This window comes from Euprymna scolopes, chromosome 21 (genome assembly GCF_053919585.1).
Source record: "Euprymna scolopes isolate OS-2025 chromosome 21, ASM5391958v1, whole genome shotgun sequence".
NCBI lineage: Eukaryota > Metazoa > Mollusca > Cephalopoda > Sepiida > Sepiolidae > Euprymna > Euprymna scolopes.
The window spans coordinates 68,379,881-68,404,233 of NC_136502.1; positions in this window are offsets into that span (position 1 = coordinate 68,379,881).

Sequence of the window (24,353 nt, forward strand, 5' to 3'; positions counted from 1 at the left end):
CATTGTGGATGCGTTATCGGCAGCTCCTGTTACTCTCGCTTCTTCTTATTTGTCCCTCAGTCCTCATTTTTTAAATGAGTGATTTTTCTGACAAAGGGAGAAGAAAAAGCTGTTTTCTAGGTTGGCAGTATTTTTGCGCAAACAGTTGGCAGAGTTGGTGGAAATTTTCTGTTTCTATGTCTATCCTTGTAGCCATGTCACTAGTAAGGGTGCTGGAGGTAAACGTTTTGTCTGGGCTGACGTTATCCGCCTGATAGTCAGGGACCCGAACCTTGGATTAACCACTAAGGAGGCTGTCCTATCAGCAGGTGCAAAGTACTGGGGCTGCTGTATTGCCATTTGGTGAATGGAATCTGGACCATGCAGTAGCTTCTGGTGGGGCCTCTCGATGCCATACTAGTGGGTAATTGTTACGGCTTTACCTTATCATGTGGTACAAAAAAAAAAAAAAAAAAATTCTTCGTTTCTTTTTCTCTCTTAGTTTCCCCTCTCTGTCCTGCTCTAAGTAAATCTGTCGACCTAGTCCACAAATTCCAAAATTTCATCATGACAAGTTTCAAGAAAAAATACACGATTAAACCCGGTTCTCCAACTTCCAACGTAGACCCCTACTACCATGTCTCCTTCTCCAACATCAGGGGTCTACGTTCTAACCTTCCAGAGGTTGAAACCCAATTACAGGAGACTAAACCAGACCTTTTATTTTTAAGTGAAGCTGGCATTGGACAGGCTATTTCCCTTGATGAGTTTGCAATTACAGGATACTCTAACTTAACTTCTAAATCTGACCCCCAAGATCGCCATGGGCATGGAATATGTGCCTATATTAAAGATAGCTTTCCATGTGGGAGGGACATCTCCAGGGAAGATCCTAACTTACCTTATATGTGCTTCCGGGTTGCTTTAGCTCACACTACTGCATTTATATTTACTCTCTATCGCCCCCACAACAGCGGAGTTACTATCTTTCAAAGCATATCTGAGAAAATTGACCAAGTCCTTTCTACTTATCCTTCAGCTAACATTCATGTATGTGGAGACTTCAATGTTCACAACGTCGAATGGTTGACCCACTCAAACAAGACCGATGATGAGGGGAGGTTCTGTCATGATTTCTCCATTGCCTATGACCTCACTCAGATTGTTCAGGAACCTACCCGTGTGCCCGATAATGACGGCCAGTATGCGAGCCTACTAGACCTTTTTCTCACAACTTGCCCTGAACTATGTTCAGTTTCTGTTCTGTCGCCTCTTGGATCTTCCGACCACTCTGTTGTATCAATTAAGATAAAAATGAAATGTAATAAGTCCCCAGACGTACCTCTTCATCGTACAGTATATCGATACACTAAGGCTGACTGGGATAGCTTCCGTACATTTATATCTGATCTACCTCTGCATTCCATGTTTAAAAAGGATGTGTCCTCTATAGTATTAGACCTAACTGAATGGTTAATTGTAGGTATTGACCATTTCATACCCTCTAAAAAGTTTCAGCAAAAACCTAACAGCCAGCCATGGTTCTCTCCAGAATGTGCTGCTGCCATTGCGCACAGAAATCACTTTTTCCACTGCTTCAAACGTAATAGATGTATGGAAACTAAAGCCGTTTTCAGGACTGCCAGCAACCATTGTAAGAAAGTAATAAGGAACGCAAGAGAGTTGTATGCTCAATCTGTTAAGTCCAAAGTAGCTGAGCAGCGGCTTGGTTCCCACCAGTTTTGGCAAATAGCAAACAGAATCCTGAACAGAAGCGTGTGCTCCATCCCAACTATTATCAATGGATCTGAGGTAATCTCGTCAGCATCAGACAAAGCCAAACTCTTTGTCAAGAACTTTGCAGCTAATTCTACCCTTTGCGACCAAGACCGCCAACCCCCAATATTTCCTCTTGTATCAGAAAACACGCTATGTGATATACGTATATCTGTACGTGATGTTGCCAAGCTAATCAAAAACCTTGATTCCAGTAAAGCAACTGGCCCTGATGGTATTCCAATTATAGTACTCAAAAAACTTCAACCTGAACTAGCGCCCATACTTACAAAACTGTTTAAACGTTGTCTTAAGGAGAATAGTTTCCCATCTCCCTGGAAAATCTCATCAGTATGCCCTGTATTTAAGAATTCAGGTGATCGCTCATCCCCCTCTCAGTACAGGCCAATAAGTCTCCTGTGCGTCATGAGTAAGTTGCTAGAATCTGTATTAAATACAGAAGTAATCAAACATCTCAACAAAAATAACCTTCTTAGTGACACTCAATATGGTTTCCGTTCTGCTAGATCTACAGCAGATGTCCTTACAGTTATATCGCATAGGATTAGCAAATCTCTCGACGGTGGCAATCTTTCTAGGGCAATTGCTCTTGACATATCTAAAGCCTTTGATAGGGTATGGCATAAAGGTTTACTTCATAAGATCGCTAGCTATGGTATAGCTGGAAAAGTCTTCTCAATTATTAAATCATTTCTTTCTGATAGATTCATAAGAGTAGTAGTTGAGGGGCAAAAATCAGAAGCTCACAATATTAATGCCGGTGTCCCTCAGGGATCCATCCTGGGCCCAACTCTTTTCCTGATCTACATTAATGATCTTCCAAACCATATCCTTACATCATTTGTAGACATTTATGCTGACGACACTACCATTTATGGTACCACATCTAAGACAGTAAACGAGCAAGTTCTCTCCAATTCTCTCTCCTCTGATCTTGAGCACGTAGTACAATGGGGAAAGGAGTGGCTGGTTACTTTTAATGCATCTAAAACCAAGCTTCTCTCTTTACATCATCAACATTCTAATCCACATTTGTCATCAATTGAAATGAATGGCTCTCGTCTTCAGGAGGCCTCAAGTTTTGACAAGCTTCTGGGCTTGACCATTACTCCTGATCTTAAATGGAACACGTATATCAAATCTGTTGCCAAGGCCGCTGGAAAAATGGTGGGATCTTTCTATCGATCCAGTAGATATCTCACTGCTGATGCTATTCTCTATCTATATAAGAGCCAGGTACGTCCAAGGATGGAATACTGTTGCCACATCTGGGCAGGAGCTGCTAGAAAGAACTTGTCCTGCCTTGATAGAGTTCAAAATAGACTTCGTAGCCTCGTAGGAGATGTCCTTTTCTCCTCCTTGCAACCTCTATCTCACAGAAGAGATGTTGCGAGTTTGTCTCTGATGTATCGTTATTTTCATGGAAAGTGTTCAACTGAGCTTCAATCTATGGTCCCCCCTCGCCAAACTTTCACAAGAAACACTCGTCTAGCTGTAAACACTATCAATAATTTCCCCCACTCTTTATCTGTGCCTAAACCTAAACGTAGATTCCATGAACAAAGCTTCTTTCTTAGAACTGCACGCCTGTGGAATTGTCTTCCGTTTTCCTGCTTTCCGGCTGACTACAATATGGTTTTGTTCAAGTCTAAAGTAAATAAGTTCTTGATGAGCCGTTCCATATAAGTTATTAAATTTACCAAATTTTCATTACTAATGATTACTATATTGACCAACTTCTACTGTACACTCTTTAACCCTTATCCTTGAGTGGCCTCTGGGCCTTGATAATGTGGTGATGCCTTTGTAAAAAAAAAAAAAAAAAAAAAAAAAAAGTTTCCAATAGTGCTTCCTTAATATTTCATATTTCTATTGAACGTGTTGGTTAGAGGGTTCGGAAAATAATTTTTCGTACGTGATGCCGCCCTTCCCTCTATTTCATTTAATGAACTCGAAAAATGTATTAAATGCCCTCGAAAATTTGCTATTATCTATGCTGAAGTAATATTTATTGTATCTGTTAATTAACAATAACTACAAGCAGCTTCAAAAAATATACAGAAAATGATGACGTTAACGATTCTATAGCAAGCGTTGGAAATCGATACTGATCACTTAATACAAAAGAATACATGTTTAAAAAAATTACGAAACTCAAATAAGAGTTATAACGAAAATAATATATTTATGGCCTTTACATGTATATGTACAACCAAAAAAATAATTTTAAGCTTTTAATTAAACTTTACATCCAGTTTTTCTGCAGGATGCTGGCAGAAAAATAGACTCTCTTCTCGCATTCTCTCCATCTCTTTCAGTGCTGCAATGTTAACCTTGATGTCTTTTGGGTCAAAGTTGACAACTTTCAAATTGCAAGAGAGTTCTGCACGACTGAGTACTGTGTAAAGCTGTCCCATTTGAACCTGACACTTTTTATTTGGGTTCTTGGTACTTTTGTTAAAGTCAATGTTAAAGAGATGGCACCTTGAGGCTTATGGATTGTCATTCAATGAGCTAATACCAGTGGAAACTGTCTCCTTGTTAATTGGCAGCTGGAGCGTTGCGCTTCATAATGAAAGGGAACTGAGATGTGGGACTGTCACACGAACCCAATTGTTTCAAGATTTTGCTCTCCTCTTAAGCTTTGCACAAGCTTTTGGCTTATCAAATTCAACATACACAGTGCCTTGCGATGCATGAGGATGAAATATGTTGGACTCTCTTATTGTTCCTGTTGCACAATTGACTAAATAATCATCAAGGTTTTCACTTCATAAGGCAGCGAGCGCCAATATAATCAAAACGTGTGGCAGTTAACCGGTTTAATCAGAAAAGATCTTTCTTGATTTGCCATGAAAATAGAAAGATGAAAAGCCGTGTGAAGTGTGGTGCCATTTATTTTACTGCAGTACCAGTGGAAGCTGCATGTTCAATATTCTTCAAAGAATTTTTTCTTTTTTTTTTACACAGTGATCACCACTTATCAAGGCCTGGAAGCCACTCAGGGATAAGGGTTATTGCAAGTACATTACGTTAGTGTGGAGATTTGATGAAGTGTTTACTTAAGGGGGCGGTTCATTAGGAATTTGTTAACGTTGGACTTGAACACATCCAAGTTCTAGTCAGGTGGGAAGCATGCAGACGGAACAGAGTTCCACAGGCGTGCAGTTCTAAGAAAGAAGCTTTGTTCATGGAATCCACGTTTTGATTTAAGCACAGATAAAGAGTGGGGGAAAATTTTCACAGTGGATTCAGCTAGACGGGTGTTTTTCGTAAAAGATTGGCGAGGGGGGGACCAGAGATTGGAGTTCAGACGAGCATCTGCCATGGAAATAACGATAAAACAAGGATAGGCTCGTAACGTCTCTTCTGTGGGAGAGAGGTTGCAGAGTAGAGAAAAGGGCATCCCCCACTAAGCCACGAAGTGTATTTTGTACTCTGTCAAGGCACGATAGGCTGTTTTTAGCAGCTCCTGCCCAGATATGGCAGCAGTATTCCATCCTTGGACGTACTTGGCTTTTATATAGATAGAGAATTGCATCAGTAGTGAGATATCTTCTGGAGCGGTAGAAGGATCCCACCATCTTTCCAGCGACCTTGGCAACAGACTTGATGTACGTGTTCCATTTCAGATCAGGAGTAAAGGTCAAACCCAGAAGCTTGTCAAAACACGGGGCCTCACCCAGACGAGAGCCATCCATCCCAATTGATGCCATATGGGGATCAGAGCGTTGATGATGCAATGATAGGAGTTTGGTCTTAGATGCATTAAAGGTAACCAGCCACGTCTTCCCCCACTGAACCACGCGCTCGAGATCAGAGGAGAGAGAATCAGAGAAAACTTTGTCATTTACGGTCTTAGATGTGTTGCCGTAGATGGTCGTGTCATCAGCATAGATGTCAACGAATGATTTAAGTATGTTTTTAGGGAGGTCATTGATGTAGATCAGGAAGAGAGTTGGGCCCATGATTGACCCCTGAGGGACTTCAGCATTAATACTGCAGGCCTCTGATTTTTGTCCATCGACCACTACTCTTATGAGCCTATCGGAGAGAAATGATTTAATGATTGAGAAAACATTTCCAGTTATACCGTAGCTGGAAATCTTGTGAAGTAGACCCTTATGCCATACCTTGTCGAAGACCTTTGATATGTCAAGAGCAATTGCCCTAGAAAGGAAGCCTTTGTCAAGAGATTCACTAATCCTGTGAGATATAAGAATGTGTTCGCTTGAGGTAATCAGCTATACATGACTCTTTCCAGTCCCACCACAACGACTCAAATAAACATAAAAAAAAACTGGCGATGGAAGTTCATTTCTTTTCATAGTGGAGAGTAGAATAGACATGCTTTATCACAAACTGAAAGATTAATCGCTGCTCTGCATTCAAGATGGCAACACCATCAAAACTTTCTGGCGAAGCATAAACAAATCAGCAGTCTCAGTGAAATACGACAAAGTGTTTTTTGTAGGAAGATTTGTATAATGCTCAGTTTCTAGGCCAATTTCGTTTGGATCCAAAACCATTACTTGCTCTCCTTCATCACAAATGCAGTCTCCAAATCTTTCTCACAAATGCCAACACACTTTTCATACAGTTCAATTTTGTGCTTAATCTTGTAAAAAAAACTCGTGTAACTTAGTTATATATGAACCGTCAGAATTTCTTAGTTTGTTTTCATCCTTCAATAGCAAGTACAATTGAAAGATTGGCTTGCAATTACCTCCTCTCTTTGGACACATGCAACCATATAAGCACACATAGTTTAGCTCGTAAGCGCATCTTCTTAATCTTGTTTTTCAAATCTATCGCCTTACCTTGCTCCAGTAACTCCACTTCATCACTGACAATTTGGAAAAACTGTTGCTCTGTATCAGGCTCTTCGGAAGATATGAAATGCTTCTACATTTATACAAAGTCTGCTAGATGAATGTGCTCCAGATGATTTGACTGTGCAACGTATTTGTTGAAAATATTAGCAGCAAAGATATTAGGATCATCTGAATTATTACTAAGCATTCTCTGTGGAACAGTAGTTGGCTCAGTACTCTACACCGTTTCTTTTTATAATCAATGGCCACAAAAAAAAAACCCTGATTGTTTGAGCGCCGTTATGGATACCACTCTCATTATTGCTTTATGCAAACTGGTTTCTCTTTTGTTAAGTAAAACACCTCCTACCTTGCTCATGACTTTCCTAGCATTTTCACTTTTGCACTCCTTTGCAGTCTTACGCATAAGCTCACTCATTGACCTGCCCGGTTTACAAAGATGAGTAAGGTATGCTATAACGGTGTAGATAGAAGTACAAAATTGTATCTTCATGTTAGCTTTCAAAAGACTAAAGATGACAGTGTTGTAAAGGAAATGTTTATCTACTTGGGAGTCCTGTACAGAATTGTTGCTTTCCTCTCAAAAAATGCTAGGCACTATAATACTCTTCGATCCAATCCAGCTTCTTAAACAAATTCAGTACACGTAAGTGACAATAAATCCTGAACAGTTTGAATGGCTGTAAATACTTTGTTGACTATATCTTTATTCTTTTTTAAAGTGTCACGGTCCCACGAAATCATACGTTTTTCAGTTGGCGGCAAAGGAAAATTGAAACAAATTTTTTGAGTTTTCTTATAAGTGAAGGTATGGGAATGTGATTGCACAGTTGATGCAATTGTGAAAATTAATCTTGCTTGAGAATAGCACAAGTGATAGTCAACAAAAGCTGTTACTTCATCATCATGTCATTGCGTTGGTCTAGAGTTGGATTGCATTTAACGTGAATCGCGTTCATCAAAATTAAAAAAAAAATCCAATTGGATATAATCCCCTCAACTACAACCTCCCCCCATAATGATTTAAAAATATGGTCTATCTGAAGTGCTACAGTAACAGGATTCCTTTTTAGCCAATTTTCTTTATCACTTCGTGACATAGCATCGATTTCAACATCAGTTAAATGAACCCCAAAACGGGCAGCAACTGTTTTGATGATGTCATTCCAGTGAAATTGATTTGCATTCCAAGTCATAAAAAAGTTGGTCTGCCATAGAACCTTATTTTCGCTAATATGATAAGCTGCATGTTATGCCAATACTGTGGACTTCCTCGAATAGTTTTGAATATTGCCATGATCTCATCATCACTTAGCGTTGGATGTATTCTTTGTTTATCTTGTAAAAACGCAACGGAACAGTTTATATCCTTCATTTTACGCCCCGAAAACATAATGACATTGTGAACAGATCTTCTTTCAAGTCAACCCAAAGCAACAAAATATATAATGAGGGTCTGAAGCAAATCTTGAATCACAAGTTTTCATATTTCTGTGAATGTATTTATTAGAGGAATACTTAGCAGCGAAATGTGGCACGTCGGATGCAAATACAGGGATCTGACCTTCTCCAGGTGCAATGTTGACAATGTCATCATTTCGAATATTAGAACAATCTTCTGTGTGCATGAGTGGAAATTGGCAAACCTTCCTGGTGTATTATATGATTTGGTTCATCATCAGAGTCTGATTCTCTCACCAAATCATCAAAACCATTTTGGCTGTCCTGCTAATCAATAGAAACAGCCCGTAGTTCTAGATCGGTTTAATCACTGAGATTCTGTCAATTAGCTCCACATCATGATAAAATGAGGTTATCATCTTCAACTTGCATAATGCTGCATTGACTGCATCTGGCCGTATTTGTTGCTTTTGTAAGGTTGTCTGTCAGAAAGCCTTCGTTTAAGTTAAAGGGTGAGAAAGTTTCCATCACCACATGACCTTGGCAAAACCTTCGATATTTTGATAAAATCACATAAAGAAGGGTTGTTCCCAACTGCTGCAGGTGTTACATTTCCTTTCAGCATTTGTTTATGGCAGATATTGCAAATTCTGTTAATGTCTTTGTCCGTTAAAAGTTGGTTATAGAAAGATGTGGGATAATTTTCTGTATTTGATTTAAACTCATGCTTCCAGCAGATGTTGTATGTGTGGCGAGGATACTGTTTGCATTTTCTCTTTTGAATATTGTCTTAATGCGTTGGTAGAATGCAGTATTTAGAATTTCAGGGTCACAAGGGGAAATGTCATTTACAGGATTTTCTCTTCCGCTGCTTTTTCATTAACCAATCTTCTGATATCTGCCTTTCTGTTCCTATCTTTCAGTTTTGCCTCTTCCCTTCCCTCTCCACCCAACACTTTCCGCTTGTCCGCCATCCTCTTTTTAGCGGCCAACTTTCCATACATCCTTCTTTCTTCATCCATGTGTTTCTTGTTGCCTCTGGGCCAAATTACCATAAGTTTACAATAACAGATGTCACATGCAAATTTAATATGTCTAAACTATTATCTATCATCTTATGTAACTGTACAACGCCGTTTCATACATATTTATTCTGTTATAATAAAATTCTATATTCCATTCAAGAAGCGCCATCGCCACGATTGTCAGGATCTATATATTACAAAAGACCTCCCACCGACCCCACTCAACACCGAGAAATATTATTCACATTATACATGTACCACTCTATCTTCCTTTGTAACTGTCTCATAAACTAATACACATATCATTTCCTTTCCTTTCCCCGTTAGAAAAATAATAATTTCTCTCTTATAAAGATCTTGTATATCTCATTGGTTGCGAGTAAACAAATCGCTTATTACGGAATACGACTGTTCATAAATAAGCGAATAACACACTATAAGTTTACAAAAAAATGGCCGCACACTATTCACCCTGCAATCGTTTTAACGTAAAACAAACCAATTGTTTTTTAAAATCTTTTTCTCTACACGAGCACACAAAGTTCAACACACAAGCACACAAACGCATACGCACGCATCTACAGAGTGAGATATACATGCAGAGAGAGAGAGAGAGAGAGAGAGAGACAGAGAGACAGAGAGACAGAGAGACAGAGACAGACAGACAGACAGAGTGACGTTACGTTTTAATGTCGTTATTTCGAAGGTATGAACGTAATTCAGGATTACTAATCTCCGTAAATAAACAAACACATTACAAAAAAACTGCATCACACTATACAAACTGCAATCATTGTAACGTGAAACAAACCAATTGTTTTGTTTTTTTCACCCGTTTTTTCAACAACAGCACACAAAGTTAAACACACACGCACACAAACACACGCACAAACACAGAAATAGAGATAGAGGTAGAGAGACAGAGACAGAGACAGAGGCAGAGGTAGAGGTATATAAAGAGAGATAGAGAGAGGGAGAGAGACAAAGAAAGAGAGAGACAAAGAGAGAGAAATTTATCGTACCGGTACGAAAACTTTGACGTTCATTTCATTCACGCTTCCCGTTAGGTTTGAATGTCGTTTTCTCGAAGGCCCAAACGTCATACTTTCACCATCGCTCCCTCGATTAACAATTTTTTTTTCTACACCTACTTTTCCTTCTAGCATCCAACGTTCGCGCCTCACTACTGCATGTAAATTTTTTACTCATTTTTTTTTTGCGCTTGGACCGGTACTCGCAGCTATTTACATATTTTTATAGGGGTTTGCTTACTTTTTATAACTTTTCTTTTCAAAAACCCTCTCACGAAGATTAAGTATTATTAAGTTTTTTTTTTATTTTTACACACAAATAGGTAATAATGCAGAATACCATTGAATTTTTAAAACTATTTGTACGTACTTTAATCTATTATAACTATTATTAAATGCTTTGTTTTTACTTTTTTTATGCAAATAGGTCACAAACGTTACATTTTGGGCAAATTTCTTGTCAATCACACCCCCAATTACAAAATGTGGTATCTATTCATAAATACTTTCTTAGCATAGATAGGTTGGGGTATCCATTCCGAACGCCGTTCTTAACATGCGGAGGTTGGTAGTTGGGCTACAACAATAACACCAACCATACTTTAAAATTTGTTCGGGGGGGGTTACCACCAGGCAATGCCGGTCAACGGGTCCTGCTAGTATATTGATAATTATTTTATAGCAGGAGACATTAGTATTTCATGTTTTCGCAATCACTACTTAAGTAAGTTGTGAAAATATATTGCAGTTAAGTTACACCTAATCTTCCGCGTTTCATTCCGCGGGGAAATTCAGGGTTCGTTTCAGTCTAACGATTCCATTCGAGAGTGAAACGCTGAAGCTACTGTGTAGCTTAATTGACATATATATTCACATCTTACTACCTAGCTCTACTCACGTATTGGGCAATGTTGAAATAAGTACTGAAAATCGATACATAATTTATATCTTCTTATAACATTTTATGCGGATGCATGAATTAGTGTGTATATATATAATCCGAGGTTATTATTTTCAAGACGTAAGTAACCAATGACATTTAACGAGTTTAATACAGGAGTGCTCAAAACCGAAGTACAGAAAAGTATACTTTTTTATTTGTTTTACTTAAGCATATGTTGCTACACAGTCATGAGCATGTTTTGGTAAGCTAGTTATTAGTAACTATAGACCTCTTCAGTCGATATAGCTTATACAAAAGCAAATTTAAAGATAGGAACAAACTCTTAAATAAGTAGCAGGAAACATCAATAAATTGTAGGCATTACAAGTAACGCCTCCTAAGTAACGTGTGTACTCCCCCTTAGTAACGCATGTACTCCCCCTTAAGTCCTTATCAAACACGCCTCTAAGTCTGCCTATACTAATATCATAGAGAAATTCACCTTTTCACTTGAATCTCCACAAAATTTAATATTGGCTAAATTCATAACTACACCATCTTTGTCAGCACCGCTCCTGAAAATAATTTCATATAACTTCAAAAAAATTTCTCCACATACTCTAAATATTTATATGGCTTTCCTTCAATTCATCCATTTTAAGATAGGTACTCGGCATATGTGTGTATGCTATACCCCCTATTAATTTCCCTCAAACCTTTTTGATGGTATTTAATTTTAATAGAAATATTCGGCAAAATTATCTGTATGCATGTTGCTTTACATGCTTTAACTCTAAAACTATAGAAATGCTTTCAATTTTAGTTTGACTGAATCCAAGCAACATAAGACAACAATTAAATTTAGCCTAAACTTAAACATTAAACTTTTTTGTTCTAATCGAAATCAATAGTTTTTCTACTATATTAAAGCGCTTTAGCCATAACTTTTTAATCGCCAACTCTAAGCTTTGACTAGTTTTAACCTCTCACAACCATCAAGTACATTATAAATATAAAAGGTAAAAAATATGCACCGATAAACTTAAAGGTTAACTCTGTAATATTTGTAATATTTCTTTTAATCTACTCCAAAGGATTATAATATATATATATATATATATATATATATATATATATATATATATATATATATATATATATATATATATATAATAGGACAACAAGAGTGTGAAATGAAGACACAAAACTATATATAGGTAGATATAGAATGGATCATTTATTGAATAATGGAATACAGGCAAAATTTGGGGTATAGAAGGGACTCTTTATGCCAGGGCATTTCGAAGCCTATTACTTCTCATCAGAAGAGTAGAGAAGGTGCTAGGTTGCATGGGGGAGATGCGGCGTCTAGCGTAAGGTTCATTAGGGATGAAAAAGATTAAGAGGAATTATAGAATGTTGGGGGAAGTTTGATTGCATTCTAAATAAATAAGGAGAAGCTTATTATATATAGTATTATATATAAGAATATATATGGTCCTTAACATAGTATTGAGATTAAGAGGTATATGTATTATGGTTAAGCAGGGGGTGTATTGTTGATGTGTGGTAATTTATTTTTAAGGTTTGTGGGGTGTCTATTTTCTATGGAGTGCGTAAGTTTGATTAATGGGGGGTTATGTAAGGTTGTAAAACTGGAAGGTAATATGCTGCAATATATTTATAAGTTTCTACTCTTATGATATATGGAGTATGATCATAAGGGGGCGGTCGGAGATTAGGGTTGCAATGACTATGAGTGCATATAACTTGATGTAAAAGGTCAAGTATACATATTGATGTTAAAATGGGAGAGTAAGGAAAACCATAGCTACTCATAAGAGTGGTAAAAATATACCAAATAATAGTAGGGTAATTATAATAGTACGGAATATAATAGTAATGACAATTATAATAATAGTAGTGATAATAAAGTTGAAAATAAATAGGATGTAAAATTGAATATATAAAAAAATATTAAGAAAAATATAATAAAATAGATAAAATAAAAATAAAGGTAAAATTAAAAGTAAAGATTAAAATTAAACATTAAATATAATGTTACCAATAGTTGTGATGAAATTAAATTCAAAATTACTGTTAATAACAGTGAAGATGGAGATAATGGTAGCAATTATGGTAGCAATGACGGGGGTGATAATAATGATATCAATTATAATGATGGTTAAAATGATAATAATGATGATAAAAACAATCATAATAATAACATTAGAAATAGCGTTAAAAACAGTGCAGTAGTAATAATGATAATAATAAAGGCAGTAGTAACAATACTTCTACCACTACCTTCATAATCTATATATATATAAAGTCCTTGGTCTCTGCGTATGTCTGTGTCTGTATTAGATCGATCCCTAGGAACTCCGAAACAAGTGGGATGATTGTTTTGAAATTTTACATAAACCTACTTCATGTGTCTGGAAGTGTTCTTAGGTGGGTTTCGTACCGGAATGCATCCAAAAAAAAAAAATTGATAATCGAAAAATCTGATTAAAGAAAGAACACTCTGATGTCGACCTAAATTAGACCCTTATAAGATATTATAATAAATCCTTATTTCTGTCTGATTGTTTGTTCGTTTGTGTTGTGGTGGCAACCACTTATTTGCATATGCGAATAACATAACACTATAAATGGCAAGCCTAGGTTGGCCTTGGTGTGTCTTACTCAAATGCCACCAGAAGTGACGCCGAAGAGCGTACATGTCCTCCCACCAAGACTCTCTGACTCGACACCGTCATTTGTACATATTGTAAATATACCTTTTCTTTAATACACTTATTATTGCGTTATCTTGTTGTTTGCGTTTTCATTGTATTTCCTTACTAATTATTGTTCAACCTTGCAACCACAACAGTTGGCGACGAGATATGAAGCGTCAAATACAACAGTTTGACGAAGAACTATTTAAAAAAAAAAAAAGTACAACGCAAAGGTTGACCATTTTTTTTTTTAAGGAATGCAAAGTGTTGACGAGCAAACGGATTTTACGCTAAAGAGAAGTTTCAACTCAAGTGAAAAAAAAAACTCGAACGTGGCAAAAGCGACAATTTACGCCGTTTTCTGGGAATCCGACTTGCAAACGAATGTAAAAGTGAATTTTTGTTTGTCGCTACTCGACAAATCTTACTAAAGGACCAACTTGCAAACGAAAAGCGAACTTTGTTCTGTCGCAAAAACGACAGGTCAGACCCGTATTACGAAAAGCAAGGAAGTAACCTACGAAAAAAGTTCACCAGTGGATTCTAATTACTGTTCTCCGTAAACAAAACAACAACTAAAGGACTTTTTAATTAATGTTTTGGTTGACGTCGGTACTAAAAGGAAATACCACAGCTAAAACTAAAGTTCAAGGAAAGGATTTTTTTTTCTTGAAGTTGTCACTGAATAATGGATAATACAGTAAAACGTCACGGAAAAAAAAGGTAATCTCAATTTAAGAGGTATTTTAATTACTAAAATACGAGAGAAAAAAACTCAAAGAACTAAATGTACTGCATACATTTATTCAATTGTGACTCGATTAAAAAAAAAACAAAAAAAAAACCCAAACTTTTATTTTGTGGAAAGAGTTACTTATTAGTAAGTGCCTAAAAACGGAAAGTCAATTCCATTTCGTGATTCTAGATAAACCTGTTTTATTTTTATTTTTTTTTGCAGCGTGACTCGCAAAAAGAATATATTATTGCAAGCAGCGATATTATTATTGAAAACAGGAGCTTACAGCAATTTTCTTTTTTGTTGTAACCCAAACCGGTGTATATGGTACATGGTACAATATTTTTTTAACTACACACTAAAAAAAACAAAAAAAAACATGGAAGACTTATCAAAATGTTCATGCAATTTTTACAAGCACAAGCTACACAAAACGAGCTTTTGCAAACACAAATACAGGCACAGGCTGACCGCGAGGAAAAGAGAGAGGACAGATTATTGAAATGGCAACAGGAACAAGAAGAAAAGCAGAAAATGGCGCAATTAAAGCAGAAAAAACTGCAATTGGAACAGGAAGAAAGACAAGAGGAACGTTTTGCTAAAACACTGGAACTACTAAAGAGTAATCGAGAAAATGTCGATAGTGTTAATTTCTCCCATACAACTATTTTTAATAGCATGGACACATTTCATTATGTGCCTGAGGAAGAGAAGAATTTTGAAGCATACTACACAAGATACGAGGATGTTTTTCAACTGGACTGTAAAAATTGGCCAAATAGTCAGAAAGTGAGCCTTTTACTCAGAAAATTGGGTACATCAGAACACAGCAAATTCGTAGATTACATATTACCTAAAAAAACTGCGGAATTAGAGTTCATGGAAGCTGTAAAATTACTAAAAGAATTATTTAATTCAAATATATCTCTTTTTCATAAAAGATGGCTGTGCATGAATCTAAGAAAGATGGACAACCAAGATTATTTGACATACGCATCAGTTGTCAATAAAAACTGCGATAATTTTAAGCTTGCAGAACTAACGGTAGAAGATTTTAAATGTCTAATCTTCGCTCAAGGGTTAGTTTCCACGAAAAATGCAGAAATACGCAGACGAGTGTTGTCTAAGCTGGAATCTGAGCAAGATTTAACCCTCCAGAAACTAGCAGAGGACTGTGAAAGGGCCATTACACTAAAAAAGGATTTAAAAAATATAGAAGAATCCGGAGTGGCATATGTAAGAAAAGTTAGAAAACCATACGCACCAACCAAGAACTTTACAAAGAAAAGCAATGGAACGGGATATTCCAAAGATAATAACCATAAATATAGTACAGAATATAACAAGCCTCTTCCTAGATATAACTGTAAGAGATGTGCAGAAAAGCATTGGGAATCAGATTGTCCTTATAAGAAGAAAAAATGCTACATTTGTAAGAAGGTGGGACACAAAAGCGAGTGCTGCAGATATAAAGATTACACCAGAAAGAGAGTACAGCAAACAAAATCAAATACAAAATTAGACAAAGATCGGCGAAAATACGTAAAAGTGGAAATATTTAAAACATCAATAAAGTTACAACTCGACTCCGGCTCCGATGTTTCTATAATAAACCTGAATACGTGGAAAAAGTTGGGAAAACCGGCCATGATGAAAACTAGTAAAGCAGCCCGGACGGTAACTGGTGGTGGTATAAAATTTGAAGGAGAAGTTGTCCTCCCGATAAAATTGAAAGGGATTTCGAAGAAATTAAAAATATTCGTACTAAAAACTAGTGAACATCTGTTTGGAATAGATTTAATTGAGAAATTCGGACTATGGGATAAGCCAATCAATACACAAAATTAGAATGTTCTTCTCCAACAACAGTAAATACAAAAGACGATTTAAAAGAATTATTTCCTGAGGCATTCACGACTAACTTAGGTCGCTGCAATAAATTCAAGGCCTCATTTGAACTTAAAGAAAACGCCAGCCCAATTTTTAGAAAAAAGCGAAATGTTCCGTTCGCTGGGTTGGAAAAGATTGATAAAGAATTAAATAGATTGGAACAGACGGGAATTCTATCAAAAATAGAACACAGCGAGTGGGCAGCCCCCACCGTATACGTAAAGAAAAGGTAATGAACCATTAATGGTAAACCCAAAAAGAAAAAGATATTGAAATCTGTGTGACTTCAAATCTTGGGAGGGGGGGGTGTTGTGGTGGCAACCACTTATTTGCATATGCGAATAACATAACACTATAAATGGCAAGCCTAGGTTGGCCTTGGTGTGTCTTACTCAAATGCCACCAGAAGTGACGCCGAAGAGCGTACATGTCCTCCCACCAAGACTCTCTGACTCGACACCGTCATTTGTACATATTGTAAATATACCTTTTCTTTAATACACTTATTATTGCGTTATCTTATTGTTTGCGTCTTCATTGTATTTCCTTACTAATTATTGTTCAACCTTGCAACCACAACAGTTTGTTTATTCAAAATTATGTCATAGCACCCACATATATGCTATATATGTGCTATGACGTCAACACATTTTCTATAAACCATCTTATTATACGCGTTCTTCAGAAGTGCCTGCTTCTTTGTTCCCGCTCGTTTGACATGTTCATTCAGTGATCTTCACATAATCGCTATTTTTATACCTCATTCTAATAAAATTTGTCATTCAAGTATCTTCGCAGATTTATTGCACTCTCTTCCTGCTGACATTTTCTGCTATTACTAACATTAATCTTTGTTAGTAATATTAGTTTTTATTACTAACATTAGTTTTATTACTTTCATTATTTATTATTATTAACATTAGTTATAATTACTTTCATTAATTTTTAATAACATTAATTTTTATTACTTTCATTATTTTTATTATTACTATTAGTTTTTATTATTAACATTAGTGTTTATTACTTTGATTAGTTTTTATTATTAACATTAGTTTTTATTACTTTCATTATTTTTATTATACGCATTAGTTTTTGTTACTTTCATTATTTTTATTATTACTATTAGTTATATAATTAACATTAGTTTTCATTATTTTCATTAGTTTTTATTACTTTTATTAGTTTTTATCATAAACATTAGTTTTTATTATTAACTTTAGTTTTTATTATTAATATTAGTTTTTATTATTAACTTTAGTTTGTATTATTAATATTAGTTTTTATTATTAACTTTAGTTTTAATTATTAATATTAGTTTTTATTATTAACTTTAGTTTTTATTATTAACTTTAGTTTTTATTATTTTTATTAGTTTTTATTATTAACTTTAGTTTTTATTATTAACTTTAGTTTTTATTATATTTATTAGTTTTTATTATTAACTTTAGTTTTTATTATTAACTTTAGTTTTTATTATTTTTATTAGTTTTTATTATTAACTTTAGTTTTTATTATTAACTTTAGTTTTTATTATTTTTATTAGTTTTTATTATTAACTTTAGTTTTTATTATTTTTATTAGTTTTTATTACTTTTATTAGTTTTTATTATTAACTTTAGTTTTTATTATTAACTTTAGTTTTTATTATTAACTTTAGTTTTTATTTATTTTTATTAGTTTTTATTATTGACTTTAGTTTTTATTATTTTTATTAGTTTTTATTATTGACTTTAGTTTTTATTATTTTTATTAATTTTTATTATTTTTATTAGTTTTTATTATCAACTTTAGTTTTTATTATTAACTTTAGTTTTTATTTATTTTTATTAGTTTTTATTATTGACTTTAGTTTTTATTATTTTTATTAGTTTTTATTATTGACTTTAGTTTTTATTATTAACTTTAGTTTTTATTTATTTTTATTAGTTTTTATTATTAACTTTAGTTTTTATTATTAACTTTAGTTTTTATTATTTTTATTAGTTTTTATTATTAACTTTAGTTTTTATTATTTTTATTAGTTTTTATTACTTTTATTAGTTTTTATTATTAACTTTAGTTTTTATTATTAACTTTAGTTTTTATTATTAACTTTAGTTTTTATTTATTTTTATTAGTTTTTATTATTGACTTTAGTTTTTATTATTTTTATTAGTTTTTATTATTGACTTTAGTTTTTATTATTTTTATTAGTTTTTATTATTTTATTAGTTTTTATTATCAACTTAAGTTTTTATTATTAACTTTAGTTTTTATTTATTTTTATTAGTTTTTATTATTGACTTTAGTTTTTATTATTTTTATTAGTTTTTATTATTGACTTTAGTTTTTATTATTAACTTTAGTTTTTATTTATTTTTATTAGTTTTTATTATTAACTTTAGTTTTTATTATTAACTTTAGTTTTTATTATTTTTATTAGTTTTTATTATTAACTTTAGTTTTTATTTATTTTTATTAGTTTTTATTATTAACTTTAGTTTTTATTATTAACTTTAGTTTTTATTATTAACTTTAGTTTTTATTATTTTTATTAGTTTTTATTATTAACTTTAGTTTTTATTATTTTTATTAGTTTTTATTATTAACTTTAGTTTTTATTATTTTTATTAGTTTTTATTATTGACTTTAGTTTTTATTATTTTTATTAGTTTTTATTATTGACTTTAGTTTTTATTATTTTTATTAGTTTTTATTATTTTTATTAGTTTTTATTATCAACTTTAGTTTTTATTATTAACTTTAGTTTTTATTTATTTTTATTAGTTTTTATTATTGACTTTAGTTTTTATTATTTTTATTAGTTTTTATTATTGACTTTAGTTTTTATTATTAACTTTAGTTTTTATTTATTTTTATTAGTTTTTATTATTAACTTTAGTTTTTATTATTAACTTTAGTTTTTATTATTTTTATTAGTTTTTATTATTGACTTTAGTTTTTATTTATTTTTATTAGTTTTTATTATTAACTTTAGTTTTTATTATTAACTTTAGTTTTTATTATTAACTTTAGTTTTTATTATTTTTATTAGTTTTTATTATTAACTTTAGTTTTTATTATTTTTATTAGTTTTTATTATTAACATTAGTTTTTATTATTTTTATTAGTTTTTATTATTAACTTTAGTTTTTATTATTAACTTTAGTTTTTATTATTAACTTTAGTTTTTATTATTTTATTAGTTTTTATTATTAACTTTAGTTTTTATTTATTTTTATTAGTTTTTATTAGTAACTTTAGTTTTTATTATTTTTATTAGTTTTTATTATTAACTTTAGTTTTTATTATTTTTATTAGTTTTTATTACTTTTATTAGTTTTTATTATTAACTTTAGTTTTTATTATTAACTTTAGTTTTTATTATTAACTTTAGTTTTTATTTATTTTTATTAGTTTTTATTATTAACTTTAGTTTTTATTATTTTTATTAGTTTTTATTATTGACTTTAGTTTTTATTATTTTTATTAGTTTTTATTATTTTTATTATATTTTATTATCAACTTTAGTTTTTATTATTTTTATTAGTTTTTATTACTTTTATTAGTTTTTATTATTAACTTTAGTTTTTATTATTAACTTTAGTTTTTATTATTAACTTTAGTTTTTATTATTAACTTTAGTTTTTATTACTTTTATTAGTTTTTATTATTAACTTTATTTTTTATTATTAACATTAGTTTTTATTATTAACTTTCGTTTTTATTATTAACTTTAGTTTTTATTATTAACTTTAGTTTTTATTATTTTTATTAGTTTTTATTATTAACTTTAGTTTTTATTACTTTTATTAGTTTTTATTATTAACTTTAGTTTTTATTATTAACATTAGTTTTTATTATTAACTTTAGTTTTTATTATTAACTTTAGTTTTTATTATTTACTTTAGTTTTTATTATTTTTATTAGTTTTTATTATTAACTTTAGTTTTTATTATTTTTATTAGTTTTTATTATTAACTTTAGTTTTTATTATTAACTTTAGTTTTTATTATTAACATTAGTTTTTATTATTAACTTTAGTTTTTATTATTAACTTTAGTTTTTATTATTAACATTAGTTTTTATTATTAACTTTAGTTTTTATTACTTTTATTAGTTTTTATTATTTTTATTAGTTTTTATTACTTTTATCAGTTTTTATTACTTTTATTAGTTTTTATTATTTTTATTAGTTTTTATTACTTTTATTAGTTTTTATTACTTATCTTAGTTTTTATTTACAACATTGATTTTTATTGCGAACATTGGTTTTGTTCCGGAATTACGTTAATAGACAACTCCTGTCTCGATGATAATCCTCTTTCGTTTTTTTTTCTGTAGCAATTTCCATTAAAAACAATATATATGGATATATATATATATATATATATACATATTAAAAAAACAATATGTGTATATATATATGAATGTATATATATGTATACATACATATATACATACTACATATATGTAGGTATATTTATTTGTATATATATATTTATATGTGTATATATGGGTACATATCTGTATATATATATATATATATATATATATATATATATATATATATATATATATATATATATATATATATATGTTTTGTTACATTCAGGATGTAAAAATTAATAAATAATGAAGATATTAAATATGGTTTTGTGTATATATTTTCCTTTATTATCAACAATAACAAAATAATTGAAAAGTTTTGTTCGCAAATATTTCAACAATAACAAAACAAAAGAAACTGTACGTATTACTACTACAAACCTGCATTTCTTCAGACTTTATGAATAGACACATTTTTTGCAATGTAGCATTTTTTTAATAGAAAGAAAGAAAAGGGGGGGAATCCCTAAGGGGAAAAGCATGCGAGAAACATTTACTTTGGTTGTGGTTACGAAAAAGCCCATTGTGATATGAATATTTAAATGCGCTTTTCCATAATTCATAGTCTGAAGAAATGCTGGTTTTTGAAAATTTTTAAACGATATAATGCTTGAAATTGTCGAACTGGACATTGAAACAATTGTAACATAAAATGAAATACACCTTTCGTTGCTATCAACATGTTGTCTTGAAGTCTTGATTTTGCACACACAGTATATTAATGCTCAATTATGAAATGTGATAATTTTGTAGCTTGATCCTTAAGTCGACCATATATATATATATATATATATATATATATATATATATATATATATATATATATACACTAGTATACCCTGCTACACGTTGCTGTGGGTCAATTTGGTGAAATGGAAAAATCTTTAAAAAAAGAGAAAATGTATGTTTCTTATATTCTTAGTACAGCAATCCATTCCGAACGTGTTTTAAAAAAATACGAAAATGAAAAAAAAACGACACTCTTGCAGTATCTGACCTGGATCCTTAGGAGTTTCCATCAATCTTAGCCTGGGCTCGACCAGCAGTCATTGGATTAAGCCGAACGTTGCTAAAATGTTGCAACGGTTAATCGAGTGTCTTTTTTTGTGTGTGGTTTTTGTAGTCAAATATGTTACGTTTCAAATAATATTTGGTGGGGGGGTATTATACACAGATTCGAAAATTTCTCCAAAACCAAATAAATGAAAGCAAAGGTAAGTTACGTTTCTACATAACTGTATAATTTGTTAGTGTTTTTATTTAATGCAAAAGGTTTAATCAGCTCGGAAATCACACAGTGTTTATCGATGTATTTGAAACAGACAAATGGCCGTGGACTCTGTTGAATATGTTAAGTTTGGGAAAATAAGTAAAAAACTAAAAACCTATACAAAACAGTGTAAGAACCCACCGAATAAATCTGACCGTGAATAAACACTCCCAACCTCCCAATAATAAGAACGGCTTTTGGAATAAAAACGGTCAATCTCCCCATGGTAAGAACGACATTAGGAATAAACATCTTCAATCTTCTAATGTTAAGAATGGCTTTCAGAATAAACACTCCTAACCTTTCCATGTGAAAAAAACGGCTTTTAGAATAAATACTCCCGTCCTCCCCATGTTAAGAACAACTTTCAGATTAAACAACCGCTACCTACTTATTTTAAAAATTGTGGAGGTGAACTAAAAGTGAACATTAACTTTTTTTTTAATAAGTTGTTAGTTTAATGCGCAACGCTAATGAGTATCACGGTTTTATTAAAGACAAAGAAATAATATTTTCTTATATATGAAAACAACTAAAAAAACAATGTAATTCCGAGTTTGTTAAAATAAGTTTTATCAGGGGAGGGGGTTCCATCGGCGACACCGGCTTAATTTCCTCGGCGACGCTGTCGCTCGGCTTACTCCGGCTGTTGACGCCATGTTCCGGGGAAAGACGGGCGTGCGCTGAGTTATGGCCAGATCACTCTCTGCATAAGTACCAAAGTTTGTTTAATATGGTAATAGTTGGGTACCCTTGCATAATTTGACCCGAATTCTCGTCAATTCCCGTCAAGCATGGATCGGGCGAGACCGGCAATTATCGGTGTCAGCCGAGCAGCGAACAAATGTAAAACTACTTTTAAAAAGGTGTGTGTGTGTGTGTGTGTGTGTGTGTGTGTGTGTGTGTGTGTGTGTGTGTGTGTGTGTAAGGAGAGGGGATTAGTAAAGAATAAGCGACATATATATATATGTCAGGTCATGTCATATGCTACTAGTACCATGTAACCCAGGACTACCTGCCTCATGGTCGGGTCACCGGCGACTAAACTGGTTCCCCCACCAGACTTGTTTGGTGAGGAGGGTGGCTAGTCTCCCTGGAGGATTAAAAACAAGACCTTCCAAAGGGCGAATGAACTCTTTTTTGTGGGTCAACGGCCAACTAGCACCGTGTATATTTGTGTGTGTGTGTGTGTGTGTGTGTGTGTGTGTGTGTGTGTGTGTGTGTGTGTATTGGGGTAGAGAGGGCTCCCGTAAGCCATGGTGAAGGCAACTTTCTAGGAGAAGCAAATCTCTGATTCAAAAAACCATAAAGCGGAAGACCAGTACCCGCATTAAGCTGGTCTGCAGTTTAATTTGTTGCTGGCTATCTTGCTCTTGCTTGTTGCTGGATCTCAACATTTTGAACCGAGAGACTTAGCTGTCGTACAAAGCTAAGACTCTGTAACATCATATTTGTATAGATACTCCCTCAGACATTTGGGCTCATGGATTTTAAATGTCTGAGGGAGTGGCACTCGTCTGACAAGACGTTGCAATCATCATATATATATATATATATATATATATATATATATATATATATATATATATGGTAATCGGCTCGGCTAAAATCGGAAAGTATTCTCGACGAATAAATATTTATTTTTTAATATGTTAATATTTTTTACTTTTTAATATTTAAAAACAGAGTTAGATGATAAACAATCACTTATAAAATTTCAAAGAAAACGGGCGTGTAAATTTCTAGTTTATCAATTTGGAACAAACCAGACGTTTGGTTTTTATACATATAGATATTAGTGGCCTTGCAAGGCCACAGGGAAGACAACCGGAGCAGTAGAACTTAATCTGGCCTGCAGACACTATATATACAAATTTAGGCAAATTTGGACATATTTTATTGATTTTCAAAATATAGGTTTCCTTTTACCAATTGTCATAAAATTTTAACCATAAAATAGTATTATAATATTCAAGAAGCCTCATGCAAGCATTCATGTAGTTTCGTAAATGGAATCGAAGATGTCAGCGATTCAATATTCCATTGGACTTCCAGTATAGATAACCAGATAGATAGATATACCACCTTTGTTGGCAATTTTGTAAGTTCCAAATCTAAGCGACTATTCAACAAATGAAGACTATGTGACATTTGACCTTACGGTCGCACATTAAGGGAATCATCCGTCATCCAGCGCCTATTTTGGACACTTTTTGCGGCCATAAAATGTTTCAATCATAGTCATTTGTTTTCCTAGTTTTGAATATGAATTACAAATATCTGATATTTTCCCAAAAGTCCTTGCCTTGATGGAGGGGAGCTAAAACTTGCTGCTATGATTTAAAATGATATAAAATAACAGCAAACGGAAACTCGATTCCAAATAGTGCTCATATTTCCCCACTCCTTGGTTTT